The sequence below is a fragment of the Motacilla alba genome, chromosome 10 (assembly GCF_015832195.1).
Source record: "Motacilla alba alba isolate MOTALB_02 chromosome 10, Motacilla_alba_V1.0_pri, whole genome shotgun sequence".
NCBI classification, from domain to species: Eukaryota; Metazoa; Chordata; class Aves; order Passeriformes; family Motacillidae; genus Motacilla; species Motacilla alba.
The window spans coordinates 10,413,416-10,428,986 of record NC_052025.1 but is presented as its reverse complement, the minus strand read 5'-3'; the positions used below and the strand labels follow the sequence as shown (position 1 = coordinate 10,428,986).

The window sequence follows — 15,571 nt, the reverse complement described above, 5'->3', positions numbered from 1 at the left end:
GGGCTCTGGGAGGAGCTTCCCTTTCATTTTTTGGAAGGCTGCTCCTCTTGGTCTGCCGACAACCCCATGACCTGAGTAGTCACCAGGGCTTCGAGGAAAGAAGCTCCCAGACACCCAGGGACTGGCAGAAGCCCACCAGCCCCTCTGAAGACCCTTCCTGTTTTGGTGAGTGAAGACAAGGCATCATTTACTTGGGGTTTTATTTTTAGTCTTCAGGGGGAGAAATCTAGTCAGCTACTCTCTAAAAATGGGCAACCGCCTGACAGTGGCCAAGTGGGAGATATATATCCAAGTTTCAGCAATCCTTGTTGTGGGAAATGCCCCTTTTAAAAAGGGGAATTTGAAATCTTTTGTTAAATTTCTGTTAAAGAATTTTCCTGATGTGAGTCGGGAAAACCTTAATTCAGTATTGTTTTGGGGAATGGTGGGGAAATGCATTTATGAGTTACAAGTTGAGGGGAATTTTTGGGTTGGGAAACATAATCCTATGTTTGATTTAATTCTTCAAGTTGTGAAGGAGAAAAGGGAGTTTGGGGTCCCCAGTTCTCCTCCCCTGTGTTCCACCCCCCCTTGATCTTAGCCCTTCTTCCCCAATGAATGGGTCGGGAGCTGGATCCTGCCATCCGGCACAGGGCTGCCACCTGCTCCCTGCCACCTCCCCTCCCACATTACATGTGTTCTAAAAGCAAAATTACCTACAGGGAAACTGCCCTATTCCTCTGTAAAGCTGTGGTCCTTGTAAAGTTCAAAACTCACCAGTTGACTCAGAGTGAGAGCAATTCTCTGTAATGATTTCTTTATTTATTACTCATCTGTCAGAGACAGGGACACTACTTAGTCCCAAAAAGTAAGGTTTTCCAGCTGTTTGCCATTTGAGTGGTAGATAAGCATTTGCTAAACTGAGGGAATCTAATAAAAGGGTGTCGTTCCTGGGGAATCTGTGTTAGTAATTGGCCTACAGAGTGAACTCCACCACATTCCCTCACTTTTTCCATTCCCTCACTTACTGATAATGAAGTCCATGATATCCTACTAATTCCTATGTAAATTCAGGCCAGAATAGTCATTTCATAATCTGGTAAGGGTGTGAAAGAAGGATGTGAAGTCCTAGGATCTGAGTCCTGTTCAGCATATCAAGTGCAGGGTTAGAACGAGCATGTCAGCATCATTCCTGAGGCATCTGGTGTAGACATGGGCTGGTGAGCCAGTTTTTCTAATTATAAAAGGAAGAAAAGAAAGGTTCAAAATACCTTTGCATTCAGAGGGCAAATTTAGGCTATTGCAAAACTGCATTTTCTTTCAGCGCTTCCTCAAGAGAGTTAGGCAAGAAGGGACACTACTGATTTCAAACTGGCAGTATTTTAGAGATGCCTAGACTGAGGGTTACCAGATAGTGCTGTTTATTTATTTGCAATATGAACCATCCTGCTCCTCTGTATGTACAGTTCTGTAGATTGCAGGAGTGATCCTTTCTTTCTGGGAATAGCTGTGCTTGCAAAAGTTGAAATGCCTGCCAGTGCAGCTGTTGCTCTGTTAGATGCTTATTTACCTGGCTTGTGGCATCAGCAAGGATTGAATTTTGTCAGCGACTGACAAAGGTCAGGCATTGAAACAGATTGTTATCAGACTTGATGTTGTTCTGATCTGCCTCCCAACTCCTGCCTTACTTTGCTTGTCATAACTATCACATTACTAAAATAATTTCTGCCCTTTTAACAGTAATGCCAGTTGCTAGTTTTTCATACCTTTGACAAGCACTGTCCATTGCAATTAAAGTATTCTCCACAAACCTAAATGTTACTGTTCTGTGAAGCTGGAATGTGGAACATTTGGGAGGTGATAGAAAGAGTGGGGTAAAGAGCTGTGACTGAAGAATCTGTGTATTCCTTCCTCACCTTTAAAAGAGGAGGGAAAACTTGATTCTCTGGTAGGAATTTGCCTAGTGTAGTGGTGAATTCCCTTCATGAGCCTTTTATGATATTGGGTTGAGTGCAGCATCTGTCTAGTTTGTGTACCTCTTGCATCTGTTATCTCTCTCTGCTTGACAGCAGGTAATTGCAACAGAGGCCTATTCTGGAGTAGAAAACTTCTATTGACATGACTTAGTCAGTGTGAGAAAAGGTTTCACAATGTGTATTGGCTCCAGTGCTGAAGTCACTGTGCTAAACTCCACCATGCTGAGGTACAAAGTGTGGTAGTCCCTTGACACTGCAATCAACTGAACAAGTTTTTGTGGGTTTTTAATCCAGTTGACTGAAAACCCCAGAATAAGAAGATGAAAATATTAAAGGGAAGTTACTGAAAAGCTATTTAAAAAAATTTTTTGACATGCAGTTTTTTGCTAGTCAACCACATTTCAATAAAATTCCTCTCTGAAGATCATGCCATTGTTTGTTTGTTTGTTTCATAGCATTGTTAGACGTGAACAATAAGTTGGCAGTGCCTGGTATAAATTCTTGGTCTCTAAAAAGTCTCTGATGAATGGTTTATCAAATTGAACATGTGTTCTATAATCTTAAATTACAGATTCGTTTTTTTTTCCTCAAGTGAGTATGCCGTGCCCTTCCTCATTATTCCTAATAGTGACTAACACTTTTTATATCTTTTATTGATGAGAAACCTGTGGAGGAAAAGACAGCTCTCTCCAATTGTCCTGAAATTCAGGGGGTTGTTACAATTCTGACTCTTCTGTGAGGATTGTGAGGTTTTATCAATAATCTCCAATACCAACATGATTTTGATAGCCATTACTTCAAAAGCAAAAAAAAGATTTAGGAGTCTCACATTATACAGATGTGGAAAAAAATGTGCTAATGCCAGGAAGGATCAGCTGTGTACACATGAGTTGATGTAAGAGTTCATGAAAAATGTTAGTTCTGGTGTTTCCAAAATTCTGTGTTTAACTGTATGATCTTAGTTTGTAAGAGTTCATGAAAAATGTTAGTTCTGGTGTTTCCAAAATTCTGTGTTTAACTGTATGATCTTAGTTTTCTTCTGATATTGGAGTAATTGATAGTTGTAATTGCTGATTTACATAGTTGGCACCAGCATCTCAAATGTGGCAGGGGACGTCTCAGAAAATGGAACTTTGTTCCAATACCAATCTTTCAACATTCAAAAGTCCTGCTTCTGAGGAGAGTTATTGTCTGAGTACACAAACTCTGTAAACTTCTGCCTGAAGGCAGTGATGGGTTTCCTGAAGTATCCCTAGGGGCTGTTAATGTACGAGCAGGTGCTGGCATGTGAAAGAGAATGGAGAACCAGCCATGGCAAGAAGAAAATTAGGAGCATTAAAAATTGTGGAAGAGAAGAAATAATGGACAAAAATTGGGGAACTCTCAGGAAGAGAGAGAGAGATACAAGACAGAACAGAGGAAAGTAAGGAGGTTCTAATGTATGCTGTATGTCAGAAGAAATGGGAGCTAGGAAATAGGGGACCCTTGGAAGTCACTTTAAGAAGATACAGAAAGAGATAAAGGAATTTCTCATACAAATCCTCTCTTCTGCCTGTTGCTTTTTCAAAATGTATTTAAGAGAAATAACATAATTTGGTAAATCAAATATGTATTTGGCTGTAGTGCATGAAATCTTTCATTTCAAAGTTTGTATTTTGGCTTTGGTAACCTGTAGTGAAGGACTTCTAGGGATGGAATGATTGCTGTACCACATGGTGGTGAAGCTTTGTTCACCCAAAATATAAGATACTGATAGCTAAAAGAGAGAAGTTATTTCTAAATTATCCCTTCCACCTTTATATGGTGTGTTTTTTCAAGTTTTGCAGGCCTGATTGTGGGGCTTATGTTTTTCCCATTGTGACACCCAGCTGCAGCAAAATGACCTGGCACTACCAGGACAGTGCTCATCAGAGTTGGTGCTGAACAGGGCTAACCCAGTCTCTCTTCTAGTTCTTTTGAAAATAGGGCAGATATGTGAGAGAGAATTTTTCAAAATCTCTTTTTGAAGTTATTATTTTATCTACCCAATGAAGAAATCCCTTCTTCTCCATGCTTGCCAAAGGAAACTGCCACCCTCTTTGCTGGTCTCTGGTTCCTGGCCTAGGTGTAAAGGTTGAAGGGAAAAAACATGGCTTCCTTAGGGCCACACTATCTGCAGTAGAATCTGTGATGTTGAGGAGTGGTCCTTTATTTTCCTTTATGGTTTGTGATCCCTGTTCCTTTGTGACTCGAAATTATGTTCTTTTCTATTCCGTGTAAAGAAACAGATGGTCTACTCTGCAAAACAGTGCCATTAAGTCATACTTCATCTTCAAGATTGCAGATACTGGCCTGCATTTAGCAGAAAAAGAGCTCCCATCAGGATTGGCACAAAGATTTCCATTTAGTGCCTCTCTGGAGTTGAAGATTGATATGTAGGTTCCAAAAAATTTATCTTATTTACAGTCTAGTAAACCAAAGAGGTATTCCTGTAAAATGCTGAGGTCTAAATGTAAATTAGTCTTTTTCCTGTGAGCTTTATTTCTTGTGGATTTATGAGCAAAACTGAAAATAGAGATTTTTCTTTGTTTTAGTGTTGGCCGGTACACCCAGTTTTAAGATAATGGTGCATTGGAGTACAATCAAAATAGGTGTCTAAAGAACTAGATTGCTTCATGTTTCTTAGGGATTTTTTTTTGTGAAAGAGAATATTTCTGGGTTTGAGTGTTTTTCAGTTCCTACCCCGCCCTTCTAAAAGATACATACACTCTCCCTCTTCAGTTTCGAGAAACACCCCCAGGGCATCCTTTTAATTTGAATTGATTTTCTGGTTGTTTATCTTTTTCAATCTGGTCATGAAAAGCACATCTGGTTCCTATTTTAATCAGTATTCCAGTGGGAGCAACATCATATTATAGAAGGCTAACAATGCTAAAATAATAATCCATAATGATGCAACTTCTGGTAATTTAAAACTGTTTTATCCACTGTTTGTAGAAGTGTGTTAATGATGTTGGCCAACTGATCTCTTTGTAGATTAGACTCACCCTGGGTCCTCATGACAGAGAATATCTGACATCCACGTAGGCAAACCCTTCGAACTGTCAGCAATTCCTGAAGTGTCGGAGCATTTCAGTACTTATAGAAAGTGCAAAACTGACAGTTGTGCAAACTGAAGCAATCACTTGACAAAGAGGTTGGGTAGAGCAGCCCCAGTGCTGGTTTAGATGTCTTTACTTTTGCCTTTTATTTGACATAGTTCTGCCTCTAGAGGTGACAGAGTTGGAGGTCTTGCTCTTGTTTTTCTTCACTTTGTTAGTTGATTCAATACTCAGCATATATGGTAAGACTGCCAGAAAGCGACAGTGGTTATTTTATTACAAAGCTGTGTGTTAGCAGATGAACTGAGATGGGATGCCAAACCGCCTTCAAGTGGTAGGACTTGTTTTCTGTATTTCCTGTCTTGGTTTAAGCCAGCAACCAAGAGGAGAGACTTCTACTGTTTCTCTAACTTATGCATATTTAGCGATTATGTAAAAGTGAAACTTTGTATCTCTGCAATTTCCACAAGAATGGTCCAGCACAGCTGCAATCCCCAATACTTTTGCTGACAAGGTGTTTGTTGCAGTGTTGACTTCTCAGTCACGTTCATAATGGCATTGCCACTTTAAAGTGTATCATTCTGAAGCCATCTCCAGACTAGAATTCACAAGATAGCAGAATAAACTGAAGAGGCTGTCCTTCAAAAATAGCTTTGAGAGGTGGGAAAAACATACTCCTATTTGTTGGGAAAGAATCCTCTGTTATCAGAGCTATCTAAAAATTTGACATTCAGCCTTCCAAATATTTATTGGAACTGTCTCACTGATATACACCTGCTTCTACTTTGGCTGTTCAGCAAAGTTTCTCAATGAAGAAGGTTGTAGCATATCTTAAATTGGTATGATCAAGTCAGGAGTGGCATTCTCGACAGGATGATAGAGTTATACATTGATTATTTCAGAGACTAAATTTATACTTGATAGTTGATGTTTGTGACCTTCTTTCTCCTCAAACCTAGTGTTAAAAAGAGCTAAAGCCCAAAATGAGAAGAAACACTAAGATTTTGCAGATTCAGTTTTTAGATAGGAATGGTTATGTTTTAAAGAACAATATCTGTGGTCACTGAATCCTCCTAGAGGTCTATGTTGTTGGTAAGAGATATGGAGAAGGTATACAAGTGAAATTAAGCAGCAGGTTTGTCTAGTTCTCTAAGAAACTGCTATTAATTTATCAACTTACTTTCCTTTCTTAAGCCAGCTGGTTAGTATCTTAACATTTCCATGGTTTTATTCTGTGGAGTAAAGCAAGCCATTTTCCTCACAGTTCTAAGAGAAACATCAGAGCAAAGCATTGCAATTTTCAGAGGAGCTAAGCTTTTGAAACTCTGTGTCTGAACTTCTGTGAATGATCTGTGCTCAAGGTCAGAATATCGGGTCAGGGATATCCAATGACTGCACACTAAACCAGGGAGCTGCAATATCTCTCATCACTGAAGTTTTTGGTTTGCATTTTTAAATAAACCAGGAACAAGTGCAGGGTATATATAGTATCACAGCCTTATGCTGGCAGAGGGAATCTCTTTGCATAATTTTATTCCAGCGTTGTGAAATACGGAATTGGTTAAACTGGTGAAATGTTCTATTTCCAGCTACCCATTTAAAAGAGAGAATCTCCAGAAGATTATCAAGCCATATCCCCTGCTCTCATTTGAATTTACGCTACATTCCTGGGGTTGTTTTGTGAACAGGATTTAATGATTTGTTTTACTTTTTTCCTGTTTTGACACTATGTAATTCCAGTATTTAATCTGTATTTTAAAAAACATTCTCATCTTTAGAATGTTTCATTTTGAAAGGACTTTCTTGAATCTAAAAATATTTTTGTTTCTGCTGGAGGAGGGGGTGGAGAATCACTGTACTGTCCCTTTGGCACATTTAGATTTCCCTAGTAGCCAATTTCAAGCTGTGGATACTGAAACAAGTTTCCAGTCTCGGTTGCTCTTCAAGTTGTAGATGATGTGCATTGTTTCTGATGTTGAAATTGTATCCTGAATACAAACCAAATTTGTCTTTCCAGATCCTTGGTTTAATTTCTTGTGGTCTCCTTTAAGTACCTCCTCTAGTATGTTTCTAATATGTGTCACAATTTAAGTTTTATATAAATGCTTTCAGGATACTTGAGGAATAACTGCAAATAATGAAAGGGAAATAAAGCTTCCTATATGTAGATATATTATTTCTGATATTTAGTGGTTTTCTTCAGAAAAATAGTTTCCTGACTGCATACCAAGAGGCATATGCAAGCAGCAGGCATTCTGAAGAAATGACAGAGAAGGTCCTTGTAACTTGATATCTTAGCTGGGGAAAGTGAGGTACAGGGAGGAGATGTACGTTTTCCATGGCTATGAAGTGATGTAGCCATAGATCTTAAGAGTTAAGTGCAAGATCATAGATCTTGGAGTTAAGTGCAGGTGGCCTCACTGCAGGAGGTTTTAGAATGACATCAGCTGCTTGGGCTGTATCTCAAGTGTGCATTTTGCTTTCTGGTTTTCCCCTCTTTTCATCATGTTTTTCCTTTTCTTGGTACTATTTACAGAAGAACATATCTGTTCAATTTTCTATGTACATGTACTTGGGAACAGCATATAAATTGTTAAATAAAACACATTTCTAGAATGGGATAAAAACTCGGAAAGTTATGAAGTCATTAAACTTCTGCGACTTGCAAGAACTAGTTTTATATCCCACCTCACCTCCAGTATAGCGCTCAGCTAGTTGCAGCTCAAGCATGTAGTTTTTCAGTTCTCTTGTTGACTTCATTGTCAGAGCAGATGTTCTTTTTGCCAATTTTTTTCAGAATAATTCCCCTCCTTTTCTCCCCCATGAAAATAATTAGCTCCACCTATTTTGAGAGATGCTACTGTCTTGTTTATGGAAGCCAGTTCAATTTTTCCTTTGGCTCAAGAAGTGTTTGGTTTCCTAAAATTGTTCTTTCTGTGTGTATGGTGCCAATTTGGAGTTTTTGCTGATTAAATGAGTAAATAAGTTGTATGATAAGTAGAAAACATACTTAAAGAAGTATTTAGTGTGAACTCACTTTCTCCAAGTAGATACCATGTAATAAAAATTTAGGGTTAGTTTATAAAGCAAAATTTCTCATTTTCTTAAAGGGCAATCTCTTCATAAATCAGTGGCACAATACAACCTTTTCTGTTTTGTTGATTTTCTTTCACTTTCTCACTACAAGTAAGAAGATAGCAGATCACATAGTTCCTCTATTCTGAAACAGAAAACCCACCTGACTTCAATGATTTTCCTTAAAAACTGATGATGTGATAAAGTCACTCTATTTAACAGCCAATATTATAAGATAAGAATATTAAGAGCAGCTTTATTGGGCAAAATGAAAGCAGATAAATTATCTCTGCTTTATCAAAGCTTTACATGTTCTAGAAACAGATGCCTTTTTATACCAATACAAAATTCCTAGATATTAACTTTTCAAACAATAACAGCTGTTAGAAATCAATCCCTTTTGATTAACTACTCTTGGAATTGGCCAGATTTGTTTTAAAATTAAACACTATCACAGAATGACTTTCTAGAATCAATGTATTATTTTCATACTCAATCCAAGGAAATTCATGTTAATTCAGAATTCATTGTGTATTTAGCCCATATTTCATAGTAAGGGAAATATTTTGTAACCTTTAAAGTTAAAATGTTACTTTTGCATTTCCTCACCATTTAAAAGCTGGGTAATGCAGCTTTCCTTTTAAATTTTTTATGGCTGTTTTACTCCATTCACAAGAGTGACAAGGGAATTAGGGCTGGTATGGATTCAGTCAGTTGTATTCCTTGATAAATTAAATGTTTCTGGCATCTTCTTGAAAAAATGAGTCAGTTTATGAGTTTTACTTGGACTTTCTTTCTCATTATTATTTTTGATTGCAAACAGATAAATGTGTAAATTAAATATTTGGAGGTAAAGTTTCAAGTTGTAGAAGAGTGCCTGGGGTCCCAGAGCTGGACTCTGGTCTGATTCTCTGCCACATGCCAGTGTACACATGCAATTCCCTGCCCTCTGCACCTGTTCCAGCTTTCTGCTATTCTGAGAATACATTTGTGTGTGTGGCAAGGAAGCTGCTTTTTAAATGGACGTGGATTTCTGGTGCCTCTGGGCAACAGTAACCAGTGTATTCCGAGACTGGAATAGCATCATGCTTTCCCAGTCATGATTCATTTTAAAGGAAAAGTTAATGATTTTTTCTTCCTTCCTTCCTTCTTTCCTCTGATGTTACTGCAATTTTAGATTAAAATGTTTTGGGAATTTGGATGTTCTAATTTACAAATTGATGGTACAGTTTAGTGGGCAGTACTAGAGATAAGGAGTAAAGCTGAAATGATATTCTATTCATAACCCTCGTGCAAGACAGTGATTTCTATTAACCAAAACCAGCTTCCTGCATTTCAGGTGATCAAAAGCAAGATATGGATTCACATAAAAAAGAGGACAATCTGTGCTTTCTTGTCCATCTTGGGGAGTACTGCAGTTCTAACTTTCCCCTCCATTGAGAAGCAGCAATAGCTGCATGACTGCACTAATGAAGTTGCTAATTATCACTGCCAGAGATACTGTCATTTGCAGGGATGTAAATCTTTGCTGATTAATTTTACTAGAGTGCTTTTCTTTTACTTTGACACTGAAGACAAGTACAATCCATATTTTATTTGACACCTCATACTAGATTCAAGAATGGGAGCCAGTAATATATACCGGCAGAAGTACATGCTCTCTTTGCTCAGATTTTGAGTCTGAGTATCCAGAAAATAATTGTGTGTGAACTAAAGTGTCAGACCTTCAAAATAATATAATAAAGTATGATTAAATTTGTGTTCAACTTGGATGCTTCCTAAGAGAGAATTTCTGTAATAAACCCTTCGTCTGGTGGTGATCTTCTAAAAAGACTCAGATTGCTATTTTAGTGGCAATAATTATTAATGAAGTATTAAGAACTATAAATGATCTTCTGGCATTCAAGCAGACAGGGAGAAAAAAAGCAGACTTCCAATTATTGTGCAAGAAATACAGAAGTGTGGAAAATCTGGTATTATATGTTGGCACTTTCAGGAGAGAAACATTAAGTAGTTTTAGGTATTTGCTCTAAGAAAAGTAGATCTCAGAAAGATTTGAGTTCCAGCTACTGCACCAGTTCTTTTCTGCTTCCATCTTCAAAAATCGGGGAATGTATTAAAGTGTTACCAGGTTCTCATCACCTGATGGTTGTTCATTCAAAATTACTATAATAATTAGAAACAGAATTTTAGCTCCTTCCTTTTTCTAAGCCTCAAATAGCCTCAGAGAATAGAAAGGCCTTGGAGTTTCATAATTTAATGAAAAAATGGAAGCAAGCTGAATTCCTAAAGCCTCTTGGAAGCTGCTCTTTCACTCAAAAGTCTCTTGAAATCTGAGTGGCAGTAATGGGGACCAGAATTTCTGTACCTGTTTTTTGAGGTGTGTTTTTTTATGTATGCATATTTGAATGACCAGCATATCACTCCTCACTTTCCAAGACTCCCATATAAAAACTTTTGCCACAATGTTAAAAAGTCATCAGCTTTCTCTTGCCAGTACTGTTCCTGCTGTTAGTCAGAGGGTTACATGCAGTATTTAATGAGAAAGAAGAATAAAAGGAGGAAAATATATCATGCAAAATTCTATCATGCAAAAATATGCAAAGCACTTTATATTACTTCATGGCAAATAAAAGAGCAAATTTATTTTCTAATTTTTTTATTTGGACTTAGCCCATTTCTGTACCTTAAAATTGCTGCTCTAGATGGTTGAAATATTTTGTTAGTACCTCCCAAGCTGAAAACAAAGAGATTTTTTTTTTTTTTCCTGCCAGCATGCAAGTGCTGCTTGGAGAGGTTCTGGAAGCATTCATCCACCGTGTAATCTCTGACAGTGCACACAGTGCTGGTGGAATTTCCTAGATAGGCATGCAACACTAGTTTGCCTCATCTCATCAAAGGAGCAGGGGAACTTGACCCATCAAAATTGTCATACTTTTTTGACTAGGTAATTATAAATAAAGCCTCACTTTCAGTTGTTAATAATTCCTCATTTCTTACTTTCATTTGTGGTTATTTCATGGCATGCTGCAATAACTAATGACAGCCTAGGTACTCTGGTTTTTAAATCAAAAACATTTTTAAGAGTTAAATGCTTTCATTTAAGTTGGAAAAATCCCAGCAGAGTAAAAGCTTGTATAGTACAATTTGTGCACGATACTAGAGCAGACTCAGAGTTCATTCTAAGTTTCTGCATGCTAAGCATCTACTGAAATCAATGACAGCTGCACATGAAGAGATACTGCAGAACCCATCCACAGCTTAATGATAAATAAATAGTATGAGATAATCTGACTCGACTTCATTGTAATTAGAAAATTTTGGTTCAGAATTTGGGGTGAAATTGTACCTAGACTTCCATATGACTTTCTAAGGTGTGAATTTACTTCTGAATATGTCTTGTACAACAAGATCAGGTACTCATATGGAGCAGTTTGGTCATGTGGCTTTTCCTCTACACCTTCAGTTTATAAGTCTATTTTTGAAATCAGTTCTTTGTACATATGAGATATTTTCAACAAATTCCACTGAAAATTTATTGTAGCAAAAGTTATATTGCTTCCAGCTGTTTCCATCCAGAACTGATATTAAATACTGGAAGATAACACAACCACATCACTTTCTCTATCAGACTTTGACACTAGGTCATGGAAATTAATAATGTTCAAAATGTATCTCAGATTGAAGCTGCAAAGGCCAGTCAGAGATATCAACCAGCAGCAGATGTTAAAGCCACACTCTGATCCAATTATTACCTTGCACTGCAAGGAGGCAAAATCTTCTGGAGGGCAGTCACATGGTCTGGTCTGTCTGGGTGGCCTTCATGTCTTCTCTGCAGCTGATCTAGTCTGAACATCACTCAAGACACTTTCGGGTCATTCAGATAGGAGCACATTTCATTCCTTCCCACCAGACATTAGGATATTGGTGAGATAAGATGTCAACAAAGACACTGTCTGAGTTAATAGCATCAGATTTGTTTCAAGTTTTTACTCTTACTGCCATGTTTTGTTAGGTCATCATATAGCTGTAGGTCAAGTTTCCATGCTATTTCCCAGTTGTGTGTGGGAGATAACCCTAAGGGTGATATATAAGTAACAATGTTGAAAGCACAAGACCTCCCAATTGCTTGTTCACTGAAAGCAGCCAATCCTAAGTTATTGTTGATAACCTCTAGTTATTGCTGATATTTCTGGTGGGATGAAAATACCACTAATATGTGTCTGCTTAGACATTTGATCATGAAATAAGGAGTATGTTTTGCTCATATGCAGTAGATAATTTGCAGCGCTCTCTGAAGACTTCACACTTAAAGAACCCTGTTCCCTCTGGAACTGAGGGCAGTGCAGTAGCTGTGCCACTGAGATGAAGCGTACCTAGAGCAGCCTGGTCTGAAAGATTTCCTGTACTTGCTGGGAGGCAGAATTTCTTTTTTCAAGGATCAAGGTTATCACCGAACTCCAGGTGGTTTTTTTTACTTATTATGTATTGTACAGTAAAATTTGGCTTCTAAGAAACAAAGTAATTGAGGGGAGAATAAATCCTTCTGTTGATAGCAACAATATTTGGTCTGTAGAGGCAGAAGTCTGGGCAGCAGTGGTAGCAGCCAGAAGGTATTAAACTGCAGTAGCTGGCTTGCACAGAACATTATAATGGCATTGGGTTCCTTGTGGATTGAATGTACCTGAATGCCAGGTAACACATTGACCTGTCTAGAATGGGTGATTTTTTTTCTGGCTAAAAGATGTAAAATCATCTCTCAGAAAAGTATCGTCTGACATCAAAATATTTGATAAAAGTGCTATTAAAGTTTTGTTTAAGAACTCAGAAATATTGACTCCTGAAGAAAATGAAAATTCTTCTCTATTAGTTTGGGAGTAGTAAATGAGCAGAATCAGGAAAAGGAACGTGTAATGAGAGAACAGCAGGCTTTTGTTTGCAAGATATCTTAATATACAAAAGTCGTCAGCTGTCTATAGTAAGCTCTTGTATGTTACAAGAAGTCCTCTGATTATTCCCTAATTTTCAAACAAGCAAGTCTACCAGAATATCAGATTAAACTAAAATAAAAGAAAAATGGCTCTTTATGCAATATTATTAGGCGCCAAAGGACACTGTAGGTATTAAATTTTAAGAAGTTCCAAGTATTACTGAAGTAGTGTGAAGAATCTTGTACAGAGCTGTCAAATAGAGTCACTACCTCTGGTTCCTGAGCCACAAAATGCTTGTGGCCATGGGAGATTTCTGTGGAAATATCACTGTGTGCTTGCCATGTTCTTAGTCTTCCTTAGGCATCCGATGTTGGTCAGAGCTGGAAATTGGATCTTGTGCTCTGTGTACCTTCAGTTTGACCGAGTACAGCTATTCTTGTATTCTTCTGTTGTAACAGGAAACAATCCAGATATGTTTTATTTTTTTGTTCAGCTGAGAGAAGTCAGATTTTAGGTAAAGCAGATGCAGCATGAAGGTGTCTGGTGACACTTAGTCATACAAACGCTCAATTTATTAATTTTGATTTTTAATGCCTTCTCATCTGCTGATAAGCAGACTTACTAATCTATAGAGTCTACATTTTAATAAGAAGGAACTGATAGCAAATTTTATTGATTTTTAAAATTATCTAGTTCTACTCTTACTCAGAGCCTGGATGATTTGGCTCTGTGGTCTTGTTTAGAAAGCCATCTTTCTCTCTCTCTCTCTTTTTTTTTTTTTCTTAATGATTTGAGAAGATTCAGAGTGGTATCCAATGGTTGACCAAGTTGTTCTTTTGCATTAGAACTGTGTTAGAATGAAGTGTTGGTTATGTTGCAAAATATCATTCTATCATTGATCTCTTCTTGAACATCAAATTGAATGCCCAGCCCCTGTTTGATGCTTTGTGGTTTACTTATCTTGCACTTATTCCCTTCGTTACTGAACATCTTTCCCTTTAATATTTCTTGAGTCACTAGTTCTTACTTCTTTTAAGAAATTGATGGTTCTCCAAGACTCATAGGAGCTGCAATGCAAATAATTTCAAGCAGAAGAAACAGGTGATACGATGTGTTGCAGCATATGTCACAGTTGAGCTGGCCACAATACAGAGTATCACCATGCAACTTCAGAAGGCTTCAAGTGTCTCCCTTTCTTGTTCTTCAGCCCAACCTTTTGTTCCCCTCATGTTCATGCACTGCACTGTGTGCCCTCTGTTCCCTTGTGCTTGGTCAGGGCACCTGGGCACTCCATGGCTCATGGCTGTCAGTGCTGCTCACCTGCTTCTCACAGCTGCACCCACCGGGGCTGAACCTGGGCCAGCCCCATCCCAATCACCACAAACTGTGTGCCTACAACAATGTTTGCATCACATCAAATTTTGTGTCCCTTACATAGTGAGAAAAGGTAAGTTACTCTTACAAAGTGAGGATAAGCTCTTCAGCTTTTTTTGATGACAAAATAAAAGATTGTGGATCTTAGTGTAGTAAAACAGGCTCTCATCTATAGAACTTTTAACGCTTGTTTAATTCTATTTCTGTAAGTTATTTAATTAGGCCATCAATAATTAGCCCATCAATACCACTGTTTTCAAATTAATTATTTTTCTGTTGGGAAAGTAAGGAGTTAAAAAAGGTGCCTCTCCACGCCTAGACTGACAGTAGACTATGGCCAGTTGTGATGCAGAAAACCAGAGTACAATTTCATTTACACGGCTGTCATGCAAAAGAAACCATTTGGTTTGGGATGCCAAAACAAAAGGGTGCAGATACTTCCTGTGAAAGAGTAGTTTAAAATTTCCAAAGCTGTTTTTACAGACTTTTTTTCTTTGTAAGAAAAGATCCTGTGAGAAGTAGTGGCTGCCTTTGGTTCTCTTGAGTCTGTTCCATAATGGGCTGCATGAATGAAGTGTCTGTGTGAGGTGGTTGTTACAGCTCACTTTAAAGGTGACCTGCTTTAATTTTTTACTTTCTTTTCAGAATGTCTTTTGTCATCCTAAAGAGGACTTTGTAACCTTTTCACTAAGCAAACCAAATTTTTCTTCTCCTTTCATTCCACTTTTTTTTCCTTGTTAGGAACTGAGTCTTGTTGAAAAGAAGGCAGTAATTCCTTACCAGTAAGGGAGAAATCGGATAAAATGAAAGCCTGTGAGGCTTTTCTCTGTAGGATGACAAGTTGTAAAAATACAACTGTATGCTGAAAAGTGACTGTAGAGATGGCATCTTGGGAGTGAGTGGGGGAAGGTTATGTTTATTATCTGTTAATGACTTCCAGATCAAGTTTGCTCAGTTTGTGAGTATAAAAAATACTCACCCTTTTTTAACTGCCTTCTCTACAGACTCAGTTTGGGATTTAAAAATCATGCTGTGCTAATTTTCATCCAAGTATTGCTGTCAGTAATAAAAAGGTTCTTCAGGGTATATTGTGCCTTTAGTTAAACTGTCCATCACTGTACTGTAAGTGAATGTTAATGCTGTTGATGAGAAGCTT

The 15,571-nt window shown here is 37.8% G+C and overlaps 1 long non-coding RNA gene across 1 annotated transcript in view; it reads left to right on the top strand.

The window, feature by feature from the left end:
- The window catches only part of LOC119705273, a 74,903-nt gene that overhangs the window by 347 nt on the left and 58,985 nt on the right, over positions 1-15,571 (top strand). The window contains exon 2 of the long non-coding RNA XR_005258182.1: positions 38-165. This is a non-coding gene — a long non-coding RNA (uncharacterized LOC119705273). The remainder of the gene's footprint in view (positions 1-37; positions 166-15,571) is intronic.